This window comes from Rhododendron vialii, chromosome 5a (genome assembly GCF_030253575.1).
Source record: "Rhododendron vialii isolate Sample 1 chromosome 5a, ASM3025357v1".
Lineage (NCBI taxonomy): Eukaryota > Viridiplantae > Streptophyta > Magnoliopsida > Ericales > Ericaceae > Rhododendron > Rhododendron vialii.
This window is the reverse complement of record NC_080561.1, coordinates 19,569,817-19,592,298: the sequence shown is the minus strand read 5'-3', so window position 1 is coordinate 19,592,298 and position 22,482 is coordinate 19,569,817.

The following is a 22,482-nucleotide window of genomic DNA, read 5'->3' as shown; positions in this document are numbered from 1 at the left end:
TTGACATAGGATTAACACTTGCTTTATCTAATCCTTTTATCATTTGCATCGAGCGGACAGCCTAGTTGAGCTCACCTAATATCCTGGCATGTCACGGGCTATGTTAGGGGTTCCAGCAAATTCCACAATCACTTGTACCTAGTGGTATATCAAAAAAGGAATCACCCGATTACCGCCTATGATGGGCTGGTGAAAGGACTGGTGCCCTTTTGACAACAGAGCACCCTTAAGACTACCCAAACCTTACATGTGTTAGAGAGACATAGAACTTATCAAAATAAGACAGGAACCTACAGGCTCAGAATCTACTTGCATTCGTTTGTAAAAGTTCTTCCTCACACCCTGTATAATTTATTGTTGTAACATCTCTTTCGGTGCAGAAGGGTTGGAATTTTCAACCCAAATCTTAACCCTATACAGCCTAGTACTAACTTATAGGTATTCTACTTTTTCAAAGCAGGCACGATAGGTAGATTAAAGAAGCAAATACAACCAATTTTATACTCTTACAACACCCAAAGCCACGCCAAACAGAGGTCTTTGCAATCATCCCGCCTGTCATCCTCGCCTGTCAAAACACCCTCACCGCAACGATCCCAATCACTTCCTGGGACTTTGCGGTCATCTTCTCAGCAAACTCGATCATCCACCAACCCCCAAGCTTCACCAAGCTATCCTCCCACTCCCATTCAAGAATGGCAAATAATGACGCCACAATTCCTGAACTCCAAGCTCAAATCACTTATTTACTAGCCGAAAAAGCAGCAAGAGATGCTAAAGACAAGAAAGATGAGGAAAAAGAAGAGAATCCTCATGAAATGGTATTGGCAGAAAATCCTGAATTGGCCAAGCAAGTCAAGGAGATCAAACATGCCTTGGCCCGTTCCCAAGGGGACCAAATTCTAGATTTTGAAGGGCTTTGCCTTTTTCCAGATTCTCAACTGCCTGAGAAGTTTAAGATGCCGAACACTGAGAAGTTCAATGGAACTGGCAACCCTACCAACCATGTTCGCCGTGTTATCAACACCTTGAAGCCAATGGGCTTGAATGATGAGCTCATTGCTCAATTATTCTAATGGACTCTTATTGGAAGCGCTCTTGACTGGTTCCTCACCTTGGAATTTGTGCATTATCATAACTGGCCAGAAATTGCCAATGCTTTTGTCAAGCAATATGCATACAATGTCCAAATTGAGTTAACCACTTGAGATTTGGAAATGACCAAGCAAGTGCCATGCGAAGACTTTTCTTACTTTTGTGGCAAGATGGAGAGAAAAGGCCGCCAAGATGAAGAACCGTCCCTCTGAGGAAGATCAAGTGAGAATAGTCGTCAAGAATTTGCAATCCAAGTATCTTAATCATATCTATACTCAGGCTATCACTAATTTGAAACGCTTGCATGCTACTAGGCTGCAAATTGAAGAAGGAATCGAGCTGGGGCTCATTGGGAAAGAAGAAGCTCATCCTCTACCCAAGAAAACCTTCCCTACTCGTACTTCTCATGCCTCTATAAACACCCTTGACCCAGCCTCACCACAAGACCCTTTCCAAACTAGCTCTTTTCGAAACTCATACCGCCCTCGCCACAACTTTGACCCTCTCTAGATGACCTCATCCCAAGCCTTAACCATTCTGAGCCGTTAAGGGCATTTGAAGCCTTTGAACAACCCACCACCTCAGCCACCTCACGGCCCAAACTATGATGCCAACAAATAGTGCACTTACCACTAGCACCCTGGGCATGAGACGGACCGTTGCATGCATCTTCGCCATGATATATATCCAGGATCTCATTGATAGCCAAGCTATAAAGCCACCCAAACCCAATGTACAATTTAACCCGCTCCCTACTCACAATGTTGAACCACCACCTCGAAACATCAAATCTTATAAGCCTATATAATCCTACCCAATACATTATCTTAAGTACCCAAGCCAAACCATCTTTGATCTTCCCTGAGGATAATGGGTGTCTTGAAGAGGAGTCGAACTTTCCATACATCTATGCAATTGACAATGGGGATTGGTCATTGAAAATGCGCCAAGCCCTGTCAAGCGATTGTGAAACTAAAAGAATTGAGCCAGCTGACCCTTGGGGCACCCAAGAAGAAGAAATAGGCCATCTCACCCGAAGTGGAAGAGTGTACAAACCTCCTAAGCTCAGTGGAGAAAGCTCGGCCACAACCCTGAAGACTGGATCGAGGTGCTAGCTGGATTTGACCTAAAGATTCTGTTTCGCAAAAAAGAGGGTGAAGAATGGTATAAAACTGCAAAAAGCAAGGAGCAAACCCTGAGATGCTGCAGTAATTACAAGATCATGACATGACAAAATCATTAAAACATTACTTTTGTTTCCTAAATCAAGTTAGGACATGTTTTGGGCCCCTATTTAGGCATTTTCTATGGTTAAATGAATTCCCATTTTATGCTTAATAATCGATTTGGATCTTGAATTTGTAATTGCCAATACACTACAGTCTCTTTGCCAAAGAAAAGAGTTTTTAAGAATCAAATTCTTTACGATTGTTGACAAAAAGGAAAGTAGGGACGAGCCCTAATTGCTTAGAACTAGGTTTTTGTCAAAACTTAGAAAGAAGATGCTATCTCTACAAGAACACTTAGCATTAGCTTGCCCATCATGAAAGTACAAACACAAAGGAGACTCAGAAAAACATCTCCACCAAATTCCTCTCCAAAACACAAAAGCCCTCATGAGAAATGCTCGTTGGGTAATCTAAGAATCCAAGCAAAAGTAAGAGCAAAGCCTGCTAGGGCAAGAAACTGCTAAACGCAGCCTAGGCAAAAGTTAAGGCATTTGAAGAAAAGCTCGCTAGGGACTCAACCTCCATTAGGTAACCTAGGCAAAATCAAGAGCATGTGAGGAGAAAAACTAAGAGTGGAAAAACCAACCCCAAGGGTTGTGATTTTGGAACTAACTAAAAGGCTTGATTCCCTGACTGGGATACGTTGGCAATCTCACATTGAGATACGGCCCAAGCATGTGGAGAGAAGGAAAAATATCAAGAGGTTTGTACTCAATAATAGGCACAGCTAACCCTATGTATTAAGCTTGCAAAAGATGAGTCAGTCATTTCTCAAAGAATTGACAAAAGTAAAAAGTCATGAGAATCATTGCTCGTCCTCTTTGACTCAAGAGTCATCAGTATAAGGGACAAGATATCTCAGAAATCCTAAAGCATGGTGTTCGGCTCCGAAATGGCTCAAGGACTGAGCGGGCGTGCCAAGACTTGTCGCATCTAACGTAAAGGGCTGAGCGTCCCTTTTCTGACTTCTTCACCGTGAGGGCGATAGTGCTGCAAACCTAAGGGCTGGATTGCAGTGTTGGTTCGTGGTTTTGCCTCTACGAGCGAGGACTTAATAATTTTCTAACCGTGTAGGAAAAGAAGTAGCAACGTAGAATGACTTTATTATATCGTGATAATAAGGTCCGGGATACAAGAGAGATATGAATAACTTTATTACGTTGTAATAATAAAGTTAGGGTACAAAAGAGATAGAAAACCCGAACTACTTGGTGAAGTAATTGAGTAAATGAGAGAGAAGTGAGATAATTGCTTCACTGGGAAGGCTTTGGTTTTTTAAGCGTTGAGCTTGATTAGTGTGGGGACCCTTTTTTCTTCTTGTCTTCTGATATTTATAGGCCAAGGGTCTTCGATTCTGCATGCAAATGGATGTGTTGGCTTTTCCTCGTGGTGCCATGTGTCCCTTGTAACTTCCAATTTATGAAATCATGGGATAATGGGTAGTTATTGGAAGTTATAAAAGATCATGGACAAATATTGCACTGGTCCAGATCTGAGCCAAGTTTCCCGCCTTCACCACGAGCTGACATGTGTCCCATGTGAGCTCTGGATGCTGCCACATGTCCGCAATAACCACCCACTAACATATTTAGTGGGATCACGGGTGATTATTAGAGGTAAATAACAATTACCCATGTGTTTATTCTTGATCATGAGAAGTTACTGGAAATATTGGGTATTCCACCTCCTATTTCCATGGGCAGTTGACAAGTAATGGGCCACCTCATTCCCTTTTCCTGTGGGCATTAACGAATAATGGGCTAATTTGACTAAGTCAAATAGCCATGTGGCAGCCATTCCCATTTCTTCATCCTTTTGCTCCTCATGGGTCATGGGCCTTCAAGAATGTAACAGGCCTTATTAAAGGGTAGCTGGGCCTTATTTATTCTTCAAACAACGTAGCCCACTGCCCACGACTTTTTGATTCTACATCCGGTTTGGACTAAAATTGAATGGGCCCAATTGATATTGCCTTGGCCCATTAATCTTAGCCCAACGACTCTTCATTTTATGGCCCAATTTAATTGAATAATAGTTAACTGGTTGTCCAACGCTTGCTTATGACTGGGTGCCAAAAACGGGTGTAAACACATGGCAAAAAGACTATGGAATATGACAAAAGCAAACAAAAGGTATAAATCAGATTCAAGCATAAGAAGGAAGGAACGCCACTTGGCCAAAGTCCAGCTTCTTTAAGGGACAAAAGTAGAGGCCGAAGAATGGAGCCCTCGGCCGAGCAATACATTCCTCGGTCGATGTTTCGATTTACCTACTAAAGAACAGTTTTGCTGCAAAACTAGTTTCAAAGTTATCAACTCTCATTGCTCATTCAAAATAGCAAATAGCTTTTCAAAACAAGTTTTAATCCATTGCATCCAATCCTGAAGCATCTCAGGAGCAAAACATGTTCCCATAAGACAAAGAGTTTAAATCATAAAACATGCTGTGGTTGCTCCATAAAATACATCATTTTTGTCTGTTTTAGGACTAACAATACAGGAACAAAAGGAGAAGAAAAGATCTCAACTACTGTCCACGACCCCTCTTGGGTGCATGTCGAGAAGAAGAAGGACGAAAATGCTCAGGAACTGAGATATGGATCATCCGCCCTTCACCTCCATCATCAGCTTTAGCACCTCCACCTCCATTACTAGCCCTGGCACTCTTGCCCTCAGTGGCACCAGCACTCTGAATAGCAGATACAGTCGGCAGCCGCTCTGCTTCAAGCTGCAAGGCACGAAATGTGAATATTCAGATTCACACAAAGATATGGAATGGAAGAAACGAAAATTGAAGAATACACACCTCGGCTATCCGGCTACGCTATCTCTGAATCAGGGCCTCTGCACTTTGAAATGCATGCAACCACTCATGAACTACGTCAGCAGGCACCTACAAAGGAAGTATTCAACATTCATAACAAAATATAGGAAGAATACCGAAAGCAACTGAAATCCACAATATTACCTGTTGAAACCCAGTGGGTAGCACGTAAAGCTGGGTAGCACATGGAGTAAGCGTCAAACGCTCTTCTTCTCCATTAGCATTCTGGAAAGAAATGAAGCTAGGAACCCATGGCCAAACAAGAGGAGCAGCAGCGACAATAGTAGCAAGCAACGTTAGCAAGGCCAAACGGAAGGCCGAGTAACCTCCCGCTTTGATAAAATCCATGGCTAGCTGTCTCTCAAAGGTGACAAGCAAGCCCTCTCCTATCAAAAGATAAGTCGACCTCATACTAACCAGAGGAGGAAGAGGAATAAGCTGCAACGCGTCTATGCATGGGAAGAACTGACTAGCCACCCTCTCCCCGAGATACTAAGCTCTCGAAAAAGGCCCCTCCAAAAGGAAATGCTGGCTGTCCAAAGCCCAGGCCGAGGTCAATTCCAGAGGAGCGTCATCAAGCAAAGTATCCAAGGGATCAAAATGCACATGTTATAGGCAAGATGACATCAGTATAACAAAGTAGAAAGATAGCATCAGGATGAAAGGATAAAACGTGTCATACTTGATCTACAGTCAAACGATCCAAAACTCGCCTCCAAGCTAGCAGGTTCATAGGGGGCGATCGTGTCCTTCGAACTCCTTTCAACCAGTGGGCCGCCCATGGAACAAACCTTGGCTCCCCATGCCTAGTTGGACGAGGAAACTGTAACAGGTGCTCAGAAGCCCAAATCTGTAGACAAGAGATAAGGATAAGCATAAATCACAAAAAGCAGTAAAGGAATGACAAAGAAAGCCAAAACATATCCCTCAAGAACACGGTGATGCCCACCAAATGACAGGCTAACACCTCGAGAACAAGCACTCAAGTGCCCGTACAGCGTGGTGGAAGCAGGAGTCCCCTAGTCAAACTCTGCTATAGTCTCCAGATTCACCAAAAAGTAGCCAGAAATTGAATATGCACTGAATTCTCCTTGTTACAGAACAGGGTCTGGCCAAGAGATAAAGAAGAAAAGCCCTTACCAATTGTTGCATAGATACATTAGACTCGATGCCCGCATGATCGAACTATTCCCGAAGCCAGGAACAAGTAATCTGGCTACTTGCTGGCACTTCAGGAACTTTTCCTAGAAGGTATAAGAGGGCCCCTTCTTGCTCATGAATCCTTGGGTCTATCGGAAGAGGATCGCCACTAACCCTTAAACCTATAAGCAAAGCGAAATCACCCGGCTTGATTGTCATCTCTTCGACCTCGGGAAAATGGAAAGTGTTGGTGGTATCCCACCACCGCTCCACTAAAGCTGTAGTTAGTCCCAACTCTACTTTCAGAAGATGAAAGCCCAATATCAATTGCTCTAAGCCAGCCAAAGTAACTGTGTCTTTGGCCTCCCGGGAAAGCCTCTCGTACCATTCAAAAACCTGGGGACAGCTCCCCCACATGCGTAGCTTCTCATTTGCCTGGCAAAATACAAAGAAAAGATCAATACATAAGCATAAGGAGATCGCCCACACATGGGGCAATTTCTAGAAACCAATTTCATTTTCAAATATCAAATCATTGTTTCATAAAATCTCATTCAAAAAATATCATTGGCAAGAGAAAATTCACCTTTACATTGGTGAAACCGAAGTGTTGCTCCGGCTCTCTATGCAAAACCTCGGGTGGGACATTGCTAAGGGGAGGATGATATCGCAATGAACCACCTCACCCGATTTTGTGAACTGGAGGGACATATGTGGCGGCATCAAAAGGGGGCAAAGCATCGTTGCCCGTATCAGAAGGGGCTTCAAAATCTGTCTCAGGAAGAACGGGTTGTGAAGAGCTTCCCCCAGCAGCAGGTGTACGACGGCTCGAACGAAGGACACGGGTACTTGAAACCCCACCAACGACTGCGCCCTCAATGGCCGGAACTTTTCCAGCGTCCCTTGACGCTGCAGGAACATCGAATGATGGCACGGATGTAGTGTCAACCGGAGGGGGAGGTGAAGAAGCCATGACAATGAAGCGAGAGTGGTGGTAGATGGCAGTGATCGGAGAGAACCACAGAAAACGAAGGCGATGGCGGCGGTTATGGGACGAGGTGACTTCGGTTGAAGGAGAAACAAGGGGGGAGGAAAAAGAAGGAATAAACGAAATGACCCGTGAAATCGATTAAGTCTAACTTAAATTGATTTTCTGACTTTTGGCTTTCTCATGGCCGAGACGTCGATTCTTCGGCCGCGAGATCAAGTTCCTGGTCCCCTAATCTATCTCCTACAGCCACGTCGGATCTTGCCCAGTGCACTAATTCAAGCCAATATGAAGTTTTGGGTCCATGACCAACAAAACCAATGATTGAGTCAGCCTTTAAGGCACTCCAATATAGCTAGAACTAATCTTAGGGGCATATCCCTGAGCATATAGAATCTCAAGCATCATTGCCAAACCAACTCTGTGATTGTCTAAACTCTCTACGGCAATTTTATTGCTACCCAAACACTCAATCATTGAGGACTATCAACTCCGAGCTCTTGCTCCGTAGGATCCTTGATCCTCAACTACTGCACTCCAGAAGTACGACAGCTGTTACAGCCTATGTTCACTATCACTCGGCAACCCTCCGCTCATCAATACTACTCATTAGCCCTGCACTCTCTATATTGACCCTCAGCTTTATACTTAGCACCGCTTAGCAGCTTTATGATTAACAGCTCCATGCCTGCTCATTACCATCAAGCCATCCAGAAGCTTCACTCATCCAATTAGCTTTATTCAGTGGCTCTACACCTGTACACGCCATCACTTAGCAGCACCCCGAGCTCATTATTTCAGCATCCTTACACTCCATCAAGCAGCTCAATAAGCACCATGTGCTCATTACCTCAATAGCTCCATACTCATCGCCTCAGCAGTTTCATATTCACTAGCTCAGCTCATTATCCACTATCCACCTCATACATACTACCATCAAATTACGGTTCCACCATCTCAGCGGCTTCATGCTCACCATATCAACTATTCCGTAGCTCTATGCTCACTCTCCCCGCAGCTCTACGCTCGCTCCATACTCCATACTCCATACATACCACTTCAAGCTCTACAAACGCCATAGCCCCATGGTCATTATTTCCATATTCACCATCTCAGTGGCCTTGTGCTCACTACCTCACCATCTTAGAGGCTTTACGCCCGTGCTCGTCATCTCAACGACTCAATGCCCTATGCTCGTTATCATAATCATCCAGTGGCTCTATGACTACTCACTCAGCGATTCTGTGCCCATGCTCACTATCGCTCAACAGCTCCAAGCTAACCATCTCAGCAGGTCTATGCTCGCTACCTCATACTCAGAGGCTTTAAGCCTATAACCATCTCATAAGCAAACTAAGCGGCTCTACACCCACAAACTCGGCGGCTCTACGCCTTCTATCCCAATAGGCTCCACGCCGTAGCAATCATCAAGATATCATCTGATCTCAAGCTCCACGCTTGAATGCTCAAAATCCAACATTTTTGATGCTCGAAGCTTTTCGAATGCCCAACCACTGTGTACTGGATGCTCAAGTTCTACACTTGAATGCTCAAGCTCTACGCTTGAATGCCTAACCACTACGTACTGGATGCTCAAAGCCTGTACTTTGGATGCTCGGATTTTACTCTCCGAATGCTCGAGCTATACGCTCTAAATGCTTAAGTCCAGAACTTATAAGAAGCTCTATGCTTAAATCAAACAACACATATGCACGGGCCCGTACACAATTGCATCACTATTATCACTTGAGTCTGCATCAATTACATCATTCCCGTGCACAATTGCATCACTATTATCACTTGAGTCTGCATCAATTACATCATTAACATATCTATTCACATCTAACCATCATCATACACATATACATATTTTGCATCTCTCTCTCACTCATGAAACAGGTCAATCCTGTAATCGACCGGCTCTACGACTCGGTTTTATTAATCGATCCAGTGCCTCGATTCTCTGGCTCTATGCCAAAATTTATGATGGAAAAGCTCCGTGCATAGACCTTCAGACTACAACCGGCTCTACGCCTCAGTTCTATCACCTTAAGCTCAAAAGCTCTGACACTTTAGGCTCTCGCCTCATGACTGCAACCGACTCCGTGCCTCGGTTCTCTCATCTCAACCTCCGTGCTCCAGTTACTGGTCTCATACCCCCCATATCTCAAAATTGGCGTCCAATTGTCTCCAAAAGATGGTTTGGATTCCACCCAATTATATCAATTCCATCAAGCTCATTCCCAAGGATAGGCTACTCTACTGAGCTCTCCTCAGTCAAAGTAAGGATGATCATGAAAAGCAAACTACTCACCCGCTGTGTATTGATCTACCCCAAAATACTGCAGATGTTCTCCACAAAAATTTCCCCTGGCAACCCCGCGCTCTAACTACTCTCTGCCAAAATCCTGGCAGCTTTTAAAGCCAAAAGGTACGTCTTCTATCTCTATACCTCCAAACTTTTTTCTTTTTATTGCCCTTGAACTACGATTGGTCTGAATTTCCCTCGTGGAATATGTAGGCAGCCTCCCGGCCCGACCATAACTAAAACCCTTTTCAAAAAAACCTTGGAATAGTGGTTCGACCAAATTGAAGTTGTTTTACTGCTTTGACTCTTACTTAAACATGTCTCGCAATCCATCTAAGTTCAGTCAAAGAGGGGCATCTATAGACACCCCAATTTGGCCTAACAATTATTTCAAGTCCCACCTTGGGCACCATCCCAATGATGAATGGATACAATGATTGCTGATTAACTTCTCGTAAACACATGGACTTTTGGTGAGTATTTTTAGCCACTTAGAGGACCCAATTTAGAGCCATAAAGCCTTTCAAACAAAAATATAGTATCCTAGGAAAATCTATCTTTCGGCCGCAACGTTGATCTCACGGCCTCAACATTATTCTTTCACCTGTGAAACATGTTGCTTGAAAATCTCCCTAAGAGATTGATTCCTCGGCAGCCAGATTGATTCTTCGGCCGCCAGATCCATTGCTCGGCCGCCAGATCGTTTATTTTCCAGATTCTGGAATGTTTTGTCAAACGTTTGATCCGATCACTAAAACCCTAGCAGCCTTTTGCCGATGCGTTCGGGCTATGAAATAGATTTCGTCCAGAGATCTTATTTACCCTATATTCCTTATTGATTCACACCATTTGATTGGCTGGAGTGAGTCACCAATTGCCTATATAAAGAGGCACTTAGGGTTTCGAAAATACGCCACAACAACCACAATACCACAATTCATATCATAATCACCTTCTCTAGCCACGAAACTCAGTACAAACACTCTCTCATACTCCCTCTACAAAAGCCCTAACCCCCCGAAGGCAGCCACAATCCAACAATCAAACCCCAAAGTACAAACCCTAACCTTGGGGTTTTCGAGAAGCAAATCAGTCAATCCCCTCTAATCCGAAGCAATCAAGCAACTGAGGGATCAAGGTGGTGAGGCCCAGGTGCTTATGGTTTGATCTTTTTCTTGTCTTTATACAATAATCATAGAGTTTTGATTTTCTGCTAATCATTTAGTCTGGTGTGAGGAAGAACATTGATTGGGGCATCGATCCATCGGCCGATATATCAATCTAGTGGATCCCTCGGCCGTGACATCTATTCATCGGCCGAGAGATCCATTTCCTTGGGATAGCTTGTTTTGCTCCTTTATTTTTGATGCATGCTTTCAATTATCATTTTGGCTCACCTTATCAACTACTAAAGGCTAAAATCAATTTATGTGTTTAGAGTTAAATAAAGCATGAATTAATCATATGTTGAACAACTATGGGTTAGTCTCGCAACTGGGCAAAGAGGGGTGCCTAACACCTTCCCCTTATTGTACTTTTGGCTTCTGTACCCGGAATCTCTACTTGTTTTTCCCAATTTTATAAACTAGGTGGCGACTCTATTTTGATGATAACCATTATCATATGGCGATGTTCCTAGCCATGGGAATATCCACGATCTTGGTTTATGAAGTGGAAAGCAAACAAACAAACAATGATCAATCTGTATGGCGATGCCCCGCTTGGGAGGTGTCTACATTGTTGATATAGATCGTGGCTAACTTCTGGATAATGGGTTCCTATTTTTGTGCAACATGAATTAGTGCTTCAGAATAATTTACTAAGATGATTCACTGTAAGCATAACCGATTTCTCTCATGAAACAGGCCTCTAATGACACCGTTTGATGGTTTTAAGAGTTAATTAGCGGCTATGCCTAATTATCATCTTAATACCTATCATTCGATGACCAAACGTGGTCATTTCCAATCTAAACGATACCGTATAGTGCTAAAATAACATCGTAATTAAACCCTTCGATTCTTTGTTCCTTAGGCTTAATTACGACGTGTTTTGATTGGATCATGCACTATTTAGTGCCACGTATAATTTTCTTATTGGGTGGTATATTTTAGGATGTAAACAGCGATGGGTTCGCCACTCTTGCGGTTGTGCACCATTCTTTGTTTAGACCAGAGAATTGTCTGTGACCCCACGGGCCAAATTTTGTGTACAGCCAATAAAAGTCTCGCCATCAGGTGCATCTCTCGCAATGATAGCTTACTCCCGAGACACATTCTGCTCCCACGGCTGGACTTTGATCTCACGACATGCTCGACACAATTATATTCTTGTGTTTTTCCATAAATGTTGTTCTTTTTTTTGATAGTTCATGCGTAAATTCGGCTCTGCGGCGGCTCCCTGTTGGAGCATAACTTGATTTGGTATTTCGGCCCAAGAAAAATAAAGTCCAAGACAAGCCCAATAAAAAAGCCCGAATAGTGGATATTATTGGAGGAGTATAAATATCTTGAGGTTAAAACGTAGTTCAGGCCAAGGTTCACTCGTGTGTTTTACCTCACCTTTTACACTCTAACTTTTGCCTAGAACCGCCCATTCTGGTGTTCGGTCAAGCGAGCTTTCAAATATTGCCTATTCATTTTTTCCTAGACCGCCTTCATAGGTTCTCGATCTTGCAGGCTGCTCTAACTTTTACTTGGAACTACCCACCCTTGGGGTTTTCAGCCCAATGAGCTTCTCTTAGGGAAAAGGCTTTTGAATTGATCCATGCTGACCAATGTATTGAATTGTTGCTGTCAAGGTCAATGATCATTGGCTGAAGCCTCAGATAAAACGGCTTTGATAACGCAGGATCCAGAGCACTTCGGCTGAAACTCCTTACTTTGGGCCAATTTGAATGTTCTAACTTGTGCTTGGCGGAACGTTGTTCCTGCAAACTTGAACATGATATGTGGCGCTGGACCTTTTGAGCTTCTGCTTTTTGGCTTGGCATCCGATAGCAAGGGGATTTGATGTTCCTTTATCTCGGGATCAACACCGGGCGTATCTTTTAAGAGACCATGCCAAGATGTCGATGAACTCTTCGAGCTTGTCTGACTGGGCCCAATGCTCCTTTAGGGAAGTGTTGAACCAATTTGAACCATTTGAGGGTCCACCTCATCTTTCAAGTTTATTTGAAAACTATTATTTCAATTAATAGGCTGAGCATGTCTTTCGTTTTCCCATTCGGCGAAGGAACACATTTCCTTGGGGAAGATCCCATTGAAATTTATCCCTTCGTCGTCAGGGTCAACACAGTTTATTCAAAAGCCAGCGAAGTACTTAGAAGCAAGATAATGCTTATCATAAGAAAGCCCGCTTATCATAAGAAAGCCCCTCAGGGTTGCCAAGTACAGTAAAAGACTCAAATAGAAGCTACGACATGGAGGGCCACGAGGCACAACCTTCGACTTAGAGCTAGATTTAGACAACTTAACAGACACCGTGTCAGACTCAGACTCAAAAGTGTCAATGCAAAATAGACGCGATTTGAAAATGCGACTTTTATAGTTACTCTTGGCTTCCTCACAGAGAGGTGGGATCTAGAGGATATCAGGCCCAAGCAACATCACTTCAGCTTCCTCAGCTTCCTTAGCTTCTTCAACCAAACCTACTCGGTGCTCCCATGAACAATGGACCTCTGCCCGTCAGTCCGCTCCTTTGATTGATCAGCCCGATCCTCAACCAGTGCTTTCCAATTTTTGAACTCATCTTCTATTTCGTAACCTACGGCCATCATGCTACCTCTGGTTTAGATGGGATAGACACAATTGGTTTGGGTTGGTTTTTGAGGGACGATATAGTGGCTAGGGTTGAATATGGTGGAGCTAGGGTTGATTTGAGCGGAGGTGATAGATATTTGACCAACCAGAGGGTCAGAGTGGTGGGTCAGAGTGGTGTTGAGGCAAAGAGTTGGTAATGACATTGGGCTTTAGTGGAACTTAAACCGTGCCATTGTCAATGAGATCTTAAATCTCATGTCAAAGACGATAACACGCGTCAGTGGGATGGCTAGGCATTTGGTGGAAGGCACAGAAGATGTGAGGCTTGTAACCAGAAGGTAGGACTTTTGGCATGGAAGTTGGGGTCAAAGGTTTGAGATGCCTAGATTTGATGAGCTTTTCTATCATTGCGGACATAGGTGCCTCGAAGATAGAGAAATTTCGAGGTTGGGTTTGGGCCCGGTAGCTTTGGGCGTTTTGAACCTGATTGATGTCGGCGGCAACTGCGTTGTCCCCACTTGAAGCCACATTGGCATAATTGCTACCGCCAAATAGTGCGCTACTATTTCCAGAGTAAGTCCTTGGCTTAGCTTTTTGAGTAGAGGAAGAAGAAGTTCTCCTCTTGGTAGAACTCCACTTTGCAGGGCCTCTTCAATGGCCAACAGAGTCGCCACTGTGGGCAGCATGCCCTTAGAAAAGGATTCTGTTCCTTCCCAAAGTAGGACCCATAATCGAGGGAGCGTGAGCGCGGATGGCAAGCGCTCAGAATATAGAGTCGCCACTCGGGTTTGAAGATCTGACACCCAAGGAACCATATTTCGAAGCACCCGTCGCTCTATTTGATTTGAAAAAGTGAAAGAACCAGTCCGTCATAACCATATCTAGGTTCGGGAGCTAGGTTACGAAAGGGGATGGGTTTTAAGACACTCCTCTCGCCCAATCCAGAGATCGGTCTCTAATTAGGCATTTTTGCAAAAATGTTTGTGATTCTTCTTTTATTAATCAAATTTTAGCCAATTAGGGTGGGGGAATAGTTAATAGGGGATTAAAACTGTAACAATTTGCAGGATGTGATTAGAATGGCATGGATGGATGAAATATTGAAAAATAAAATGGGATAAAATCCTACATCGTGATTAATTATCAGAACCGCACCTTATATGAATTCAACGTGCATAGAGGCCGACTTGCATGCATGGATCTACATGCATGCAAGTTGACAGGCGTGCGCCAAAGCCATACCAATGCGCGCGTATTGATACTCTATCACAGGTTGTATTTTATCCCCTTCTGGGCTCTGGAAGGACCAGTGTACACCCAGGACAAACCAAGCGATTCAAGCAATTATAATATACAGTTTAAAGGCTAAAAAGCCCTACAAATTAATAAAACACCCCATAAATAGTGTGGGGACAAAACAACGGCCTAAGGCCAAGTTACCCATGCAAGGCCACTCACTGGTCAGAATGATCCCAGGGGTACTCCACAGCAGTAGATATGCATATTGAAATACAGCTAACAGTTCTAACAAAGGAAAGCAGTAAACTGGTTTTTTACATGCTCGCAGTAATCTGTATACAAATTAAAGTGTAAAAAGAGTAAGGAACCAATCCCCACACAGATCCGTGCACACAGCCAAGGAGTGGCGCGCGCATATGGATAACTGGCGCGCTTTGGTCCAATGCTCACACCATTTTGAAACATTGCCAGCTTTAGGGCCAAGACTGGTATTGATTCTCAGCCTTGGCCCTGCCAGCCCCGCTCAGGGATCAGAACAGAAAATAGTAGTTATGCTATACCTAGATTAAGTTTGAAAGAGTACTTGAGCTTTGAGGTTTGAGGCTTGATTGAGGTGGAAGAACAAGCTTGTTCTTGAGGGAGTATATGTAACGCCCCGAATTTTAGGTACTTTAATAAGGCATTTTATTACATAAATAAAGAGAGTCTGGCTCATTATTACATCATCAACAAAGGGGTACATTTATTCAACAAGGGGGAAAGCTAGGGTTCCTAATTACTGCTCCATCTGCTCTTCCATCCTAGCGAGCTCCTCGGCTCCAAAAGCCTCCAACGTATACAGTTTCCCCTATTCATCTATGATGTCTGACACATTATACCGGCGTCACCACCAATATAATATGTCAGGGTCACCAAAAGGTAACACCGTGAGCTACAACGCTCAATAGGAAAATCCTTACCCAAACCTTAATCTTATAAACAGTAAATAACAATGTATAACAATCACACATCCGCATTCGATATTCATCTACCGTTGGTGTCTGCGATTTCTGAGTTTCTCCTACGCGACTCATCGTAAACCGTGTCACCATTTTCCAGTTTTCTTTTTCCAAATCAACGTTTCCAAAAATTTGTGTTTAACACACCCAACCTCGGTTCCGCCGCTCCGGGTTCCCGAGTATCCGCACCATGGTTCCGCCGCTCCGGGTTCCCATTGGCACACAATTGCATTGGCACCTCTCCGCGGTAACCAAGCCACACACCCTACCTCGGTTCTGCCGCTCCAGGTTCCCGGGTATCCGCACAATGGTTCCGCCGCTCCGAGTTCCCATTGGCACACACACACACCCCCAACTCACATAATGCCACCAAAATTGGTCATTATGAAGTTTCAAAATATTTCCTTCTTCGAACACTTTTTTTCTTTGTTAACCACACCCTAGGTGCCATGTTTCTAACTTCCTTGATTTCGGTGTCTCGTTTTCATGTATAGACTCCGCGGTAGGACTTTTCACATACGATATCATTCATTGTAATCTTTAATCTAACAAGATCATCCAACTCAATATTATTTAGCATGCTCAAAACATAAGTTGATGAGTTCAACATACTCCCCACCCTTTTCATTATTTCTAGTAAACACCTTTCAAGTATTTCTTGAAATTCTAACATTTTAGGCAACAGATAACCTTATATAATTATGACAAATAACTTTAACAGTCAACAGATGACCTTATATACTTAGAGAAAATGGTTAAGATCTTTGAACTAAAGACATTCTACTTTTCAACATACGATTCTACACTATACGTAGAGTTAGTAGGCTAGGGATTCTACCTGACTTCTTGGCGGTGGTCGGCTACGAAGATTTGGTTGTCGATTTTTGTGATTCAGCGGCATAACGGCTTCGGATTGCTTCGAAAGGAAGAGAGATGGACTTTTCTCTTCCTAGAAACAACTTGCTAACTAAACTAAGCTATGTTAAAGATCTAGTGGTGGTTTTGGAAGTAGTTTGGTGGTTTCTCTCAAGAACTCTCAAGAAACTCAAGAAAACTAGAACTTTTTGAACTAAGAACACTTAGAATTTCTAGAGAGAAGTTGGAGCAATGAGTGAAGGTGTGAGTTTAAGTTTGGAGTGAGCTTGCTATTTATAGGCAAGGCTCTCCGTCTCCCCCTCAAGGACGGCCCCCTCTCTCTCTCTCCATATCTCATTTTTTATTCAAGAAATCAAGCTTTCTTGGAAGATCAAAGTCTAGTCTTAGGCTTGCATGGCTAGGTTTAGTCCTTTGGATTTGATTCTAGGAAGATTTGTGGAAGAAAGGAGAGTTTGTACAAGATTTTGTGTTAAACAATTGATAATTGTACAAAGTAGGACAATGGAGGTTAGATTTGTCAAAGATTGGAAGGATGAAGAAGATCATGGTGGTTAAGGCATGGTACAACCCAAATCTTTCTTCTTTCTCTTCCTCTCTCTCTCTCTCCCTCCCTCTCTCTCTCGGCCCTCTCCTCTTTCTCTCTCTCTCTCTCTCTCTCTCTCTCTCTCCCTCTCCCTCTCTTGTACTAGTATACACACACACACACACACACACACACACACACACATATATATATATATATATATATTACAATGTGTAAGAAAATAATAGGTACTTTTGTACTTGTGTCAAAGAGTTTTAAAAGGCTAAGATTTTCCCTTTAAACTAATCAATTAGCACATGTGTACATAGTAAGTTTTTTAATCAACCAAGTACATATACTAATATATAACAAAGGTACTATGTGCTCTAGGTAGTTCAACTACCCATTAAATTAATCTAATTGGGTACAACACCCCAATATAAAACAATAGAAGAGTACTCAGGAAATCTTAGGTCTTTTAAATCCAAGGTACATACATAATATAATATAGGTACAAACATCACTTGGAGATTTAGAAAATGACTAGTTTATGAAATCCCTAGTACTAGTTGGAAAGACTAACCTTATTACCCAATGGATTATAAAATCCCTAGTATTTATTGTCCAATGGACAAAAGTAATAAGGAAATTTTTATAGTTAAATAATCAAAAATGTCCTTTTACACAATTATAAAATTCTATTCTTTTATAGATATTAGTACTTAATCAAATCTTTCAATGAATACTTTTAATATAAAGAATAGGGTTTCTATTACCCAATGGATAAAAGTTCCCCTAACTTTTATCGTCCAATGGATAAAGAAGAAAACCAAAATAATAAAAGAAAATAAATAAACAATTTCAAGTCTAGGGTTGAAAAGGTTTTCAAGGTTCAAAGATGGTCAAAAAGGTCCATCTAGGATTAGGAAATTGTAACTAGGTGGATTAGGAGTTCGGTTTCTCCAACAAGTCAGTTAGAAGCTAACTAGAGTTGCCAAGTAGGGCCTCTAGCTAAGAAATATACTTTTAAAGGATTAAAATCTAATTATGACAGATTATTGGAATTTAAAAGAGATTTAAAAGAAATCCAAGTAATAAAATTCAAATATTGAACAAAATTTTTATTTACCGAAAATCAGGGCCGTTACAATCTATCCCCCTTAAAACAATTTCGTCCCCGAAATTGGCGCGTGACTACAGATTAGACTAGGTCGCTAGACCGATCTCAGAATCATCGTCTATCCCCCTTAAATTGGAAATGAGTCCCTTCGGGGGTATAGGCTGTTACTAACTTCTGATGGCAGTCTATGACCGCTCGACATGCAGATCGCCAGTCCATCCCCAGGATTACGTCGATATCTGCCATGTCGATCACTCTAAGATCGCGAGTTAGGCGCGAGTTAGCTACCTTGAGTTTGCACTCTCAACACACTAGACTAACAGCTATACTCCCCCTAAGCGATGATGTTATTTCCATACTCGTACTTAGGGGTTCTGTTTCTAGTGCTAGAGTAGTTACGCAGGCAGTAGATATAAATGAATGTGATGCTCTAGAGTCAAACAAGGCTTGCACACAGGTACTATAATAGCATACCTTGGATCACAGAGGGATCCTGCTCCTGTGCCTCAGTTTGTAGCGCAAAGATACGCCCTCCAGTGCTTTGCTGGTATCCCATGGGCTGCTTCTCAAAATCGGCCTGCTCAGGTTGTTGAGCCTTCTGATTTCCAAAGCTTCCAATCCTCTCCCTTTGAAGTTGGGGGCTGTCGCACTTATAGTGTCCCATAGCTTGGCAGTTGAAGCATTGAACTGTCGCTATGTCTCGACCACCTCTCTTCTGCTCGCCACTTCCGGAGATTGCAGTCTTCCAGGGTTGGTTGCTTAGAGACAGGTTAGGAGTTTCGGTGGGGTAGGGTCCACGGTTGCTGTTGGGGGGTTGGGTTCGGATTGGTCCACCGGTGTTGTTATTCGCCTTCCTCCACCGAGTTTTGAAGTCAGTCTCTTCACTCTCTAGTTGGAGAGCACACTTCACAACCTCGGCATAGGTGGTGAAAGCTTGAGCCACCACAGCCTTTCGAGCAGTCGTCAGTCCCCACTTGAATCTCCTAGCCTTCCTGTCCTCGTTCGGGATGGAGTCTAGGGCATAACGTGACAGTTCCTCAAACTTGGCTGCGTACTGGGTGACTGTCATCGTTCTTTGTTTCAGGTTCAAGAACTCTTGTTCCTTGGCTAAGCGAAGGGGCATGGGAAAGTACTTTTCGAGAAACAGAGTCTCGAACTCAGCAAAGGTCATGGTGGCAATGTCATGGGTCACCTCCATCAGATCCCACCAATAGCGGGCTTCTCCCTTCAGTTGGTAGGTGGTTAGGGCCACACGATCTCCGTCCTGGGTAATCCCTAAGGTTCTGAGGATCATCTTGACCTCATTCAGCCACGTCTCGGCCCCGACAGGGTTGGTGTCCCCATGAAAGGTCGGAGGTCGACGTTTGCAGAACTCGTTCATCGCTCGGGTTCGGGTCATAGGTTCGTCGTCGTGGTTTTGGTTTTGGCGGTTGGCGTTCAAAGCAGCTATGAACGCTTGCATGATTTGGGTTAGGTCAGTGTTTGCGTTAGAGGGTCCTCCATTATCGTGTCCTAGTCCATTGCGTCGATTCGCCATCTACGAATAGAAATCAAAAGGGTAAGGTTTTAGTCCACTTAAACAATTTTCATTTTGCAAATGGTGTTTCTTTCAAAAGTCAAAAATAGTTTATCAAAGAGTATGTAACAGTACTCTTTTAATAAAGGCAATCTTTTCGCAAATAAGCAAAAAATTACAATCATAGAGTCCTACTATAATGGCAAGTTGGCAAGCACGAGGATGAGTAGTAACTGAAATAAGCCTTTTATTAATCACATAGGAAGAGTACAGCTTAGGAGATTCTTAAATAGATAGAAATGATCCTAGTTTCCGACATCCTACATCCCGAAGGATTACAATTGCTCCTAGGTCGGCCTAAGATATGCCTAATTGGTATCCTCGGTTCTCGCCCTCCTCGAGGTTCCCTACCATCTCTCATCGAAGGCTTGGCGCAAATGACGTTCGTATTCTTTTATGATCGCTGCGAGTGCGACGATCATGGCGAGAGCCCAGTACCAGAAGGTGTTGAGATGGTTATTCTCGGCGAACCACCGTGGCATGCCTATTATGAGTACCGCACAAAACAAGACAAGGGTGAAGAGTTGCAACCATAGGGTTTGGATTGTTATGGTTATTTCGGCTCACTCGATTTCTCAGAATATGGTGTCTTCCGGAAATCCTCGTCGTCGGGTTGCCATGGCTCGGTACGATAGGATAGGATAGGATTTGGAAGGGTTATGATGGTGAGGGAGATGAAGAGATGGAAGTGGTGGTGGGGTATATATAGGAGCGGAAAAAGGGGTGTTATGGAGGGAAAAGATTGGAAATTTAAATTTGAAGTTTGAAATTTGAATTTTGGAGGTTGAAAATTTTGAAATTTGAAGGTTAGGGGGGTGCGGTTTGCCGCGCCTAATGGGGTTGTGCTCAGCATTTGGTGCTAGGTTCCGCTCTCGTCGTTTAAGAGGCATGGGAAAAATTTATCCAAGAACGAGTCGCAAGGTTTACTAACACCAAAAATGTTTTCGAATTTCTAAGTTCCACATTCGATTCTTGATTTAAGTCATCATCCAATTGTTCGGGAATTCCCAGCTCGGCGGTGCTGCCAATTTCCGCGCCTTGCTTCAATCCGAGGATTGTTTTGACAGAATTCCACCCAATTTGGGACATTAAACTTAAACTCAATTCACGTTTGTACAACGGTCAATCTATCTCATGGTTCTACCCATTCTACCCATGGCCGAGGTTTTGAACCTAAAGCTCTGATACCAAGTTGTAACGCCCCGAATTTTGGGTATGTTAATAAGGCATTTTATTACATACATAAAGAAAGTCTGGCTCATTATTACATTATCAACAAAGGGGTACATTTATTCAACAAGGGGGAAAGCTAGGGTTCCTAACTACTGCTCCATCTGCTCTTCCATCCTAGCGAGCTACTCAGCTCCAACGTATACAGTTCCCCCTGTTCATCTATGAGGTCTGACACATTATACCGGCGTCACCACCAATATAATATGTCAGGGTCACCAAAAGGTAACACCGTGAGCTACAACGCTCAATAGGAAAATCCTTACCCCAACCTTAATCTTATAAACAGTAAATAACAATGTATAACAATCACACATCCACATTCGATATTCATCTACCGTTGGTGTCCGTGATTTTCTGAGTTTCTCCTACGCGACTCATCGTAGACCGTGTCACCATTTTCCAGTTTTCTTTTTCCAAATCAACGTTTCCAAAAATTTGTGTTTAACACACCCAACCTCGCTTCCGCCGCTCCGGGTTCCTGAGCATCCGCACCATGGTTCCGCCGCTCCGGGTTTCCATTGGCACACAATTGCATTGGCACCTCTCCGCGGTAACCAAGCCACACACCCTACCTCGGTTCCGCCGCTCCGGGTTCCCAGGTATCCGCACAATGGTTCCGCCGCTCCGGGTTCCCATTGGCACACACACACACCCCCAACTCACATAATGCCACCAAAATTGGTCGTTATGAAGTTTCAAAATATTTCCTTCTTCGAACACTTTTTTCCTTGTTAACCACAACCTAGGTGCCATGTTTCTAACTTCCTTGATTTCGGTGTCTCGTTTTCATGCAGAGACTCCGCGGTAGGACTTTTCACATACGACATCATTCATTGTAATCTTTAATCTAATAAGATCATCCAACTCAATATCATTTAGCATGCTCAAAACATAAGTTGACGAGTTCAACATACTCCCCATCCTTTTCATTATTTCTAGAAAATACCTTTCAAGTATTTCATGAAATTCTAACATTTTAGGCAACAGATAACCTTATATACTTATGACAGATAACTTTAACAGTCAACAGATAACCTTATATACTTAGAGAAAACGGTTAAGATCTTCGAACTAAAGACATTCTACTTTCCAACATACGATTCTATACTATACGTAGAGTTAGTAGGCTAGGGATTCTACCTTACTTCTTGGCGGTGGTCGGCTACAAATATTTGTTTGTCGGTTTTTGTGATTCGGCGGCGTAACGGCTTCGGATTACTTTGAAAGGAAGAGAGATGGACTTTTCTCTTCCTAGAAACAACTTGCTAACTAAACTAAGCTATGGTAAAGATCTAGTGGTGGTTTTGAAAGTAGTTTGGTGGTTTCTCTCAAGAACTCTCAAGAAACTCAAGAAAACTAGAACTTTTTGAACTACGAACACTTAGAATTTCTAGAGAGAAGTTGGAGCAATGAGTGAAGGTGTGAGTTTAAGCTTGGAGTGAGCTTGCTATTTATAGGCAAGGCTCTCCCTCTCCCCCTCAAGGCCGGCCCCCTCTCTCTCTCTCTCCATATCTCATTTTTTTATTCAAGAAATCAAGCTTTCTTGGAAGATCAAAGTCTAGTCTTAGGTTTG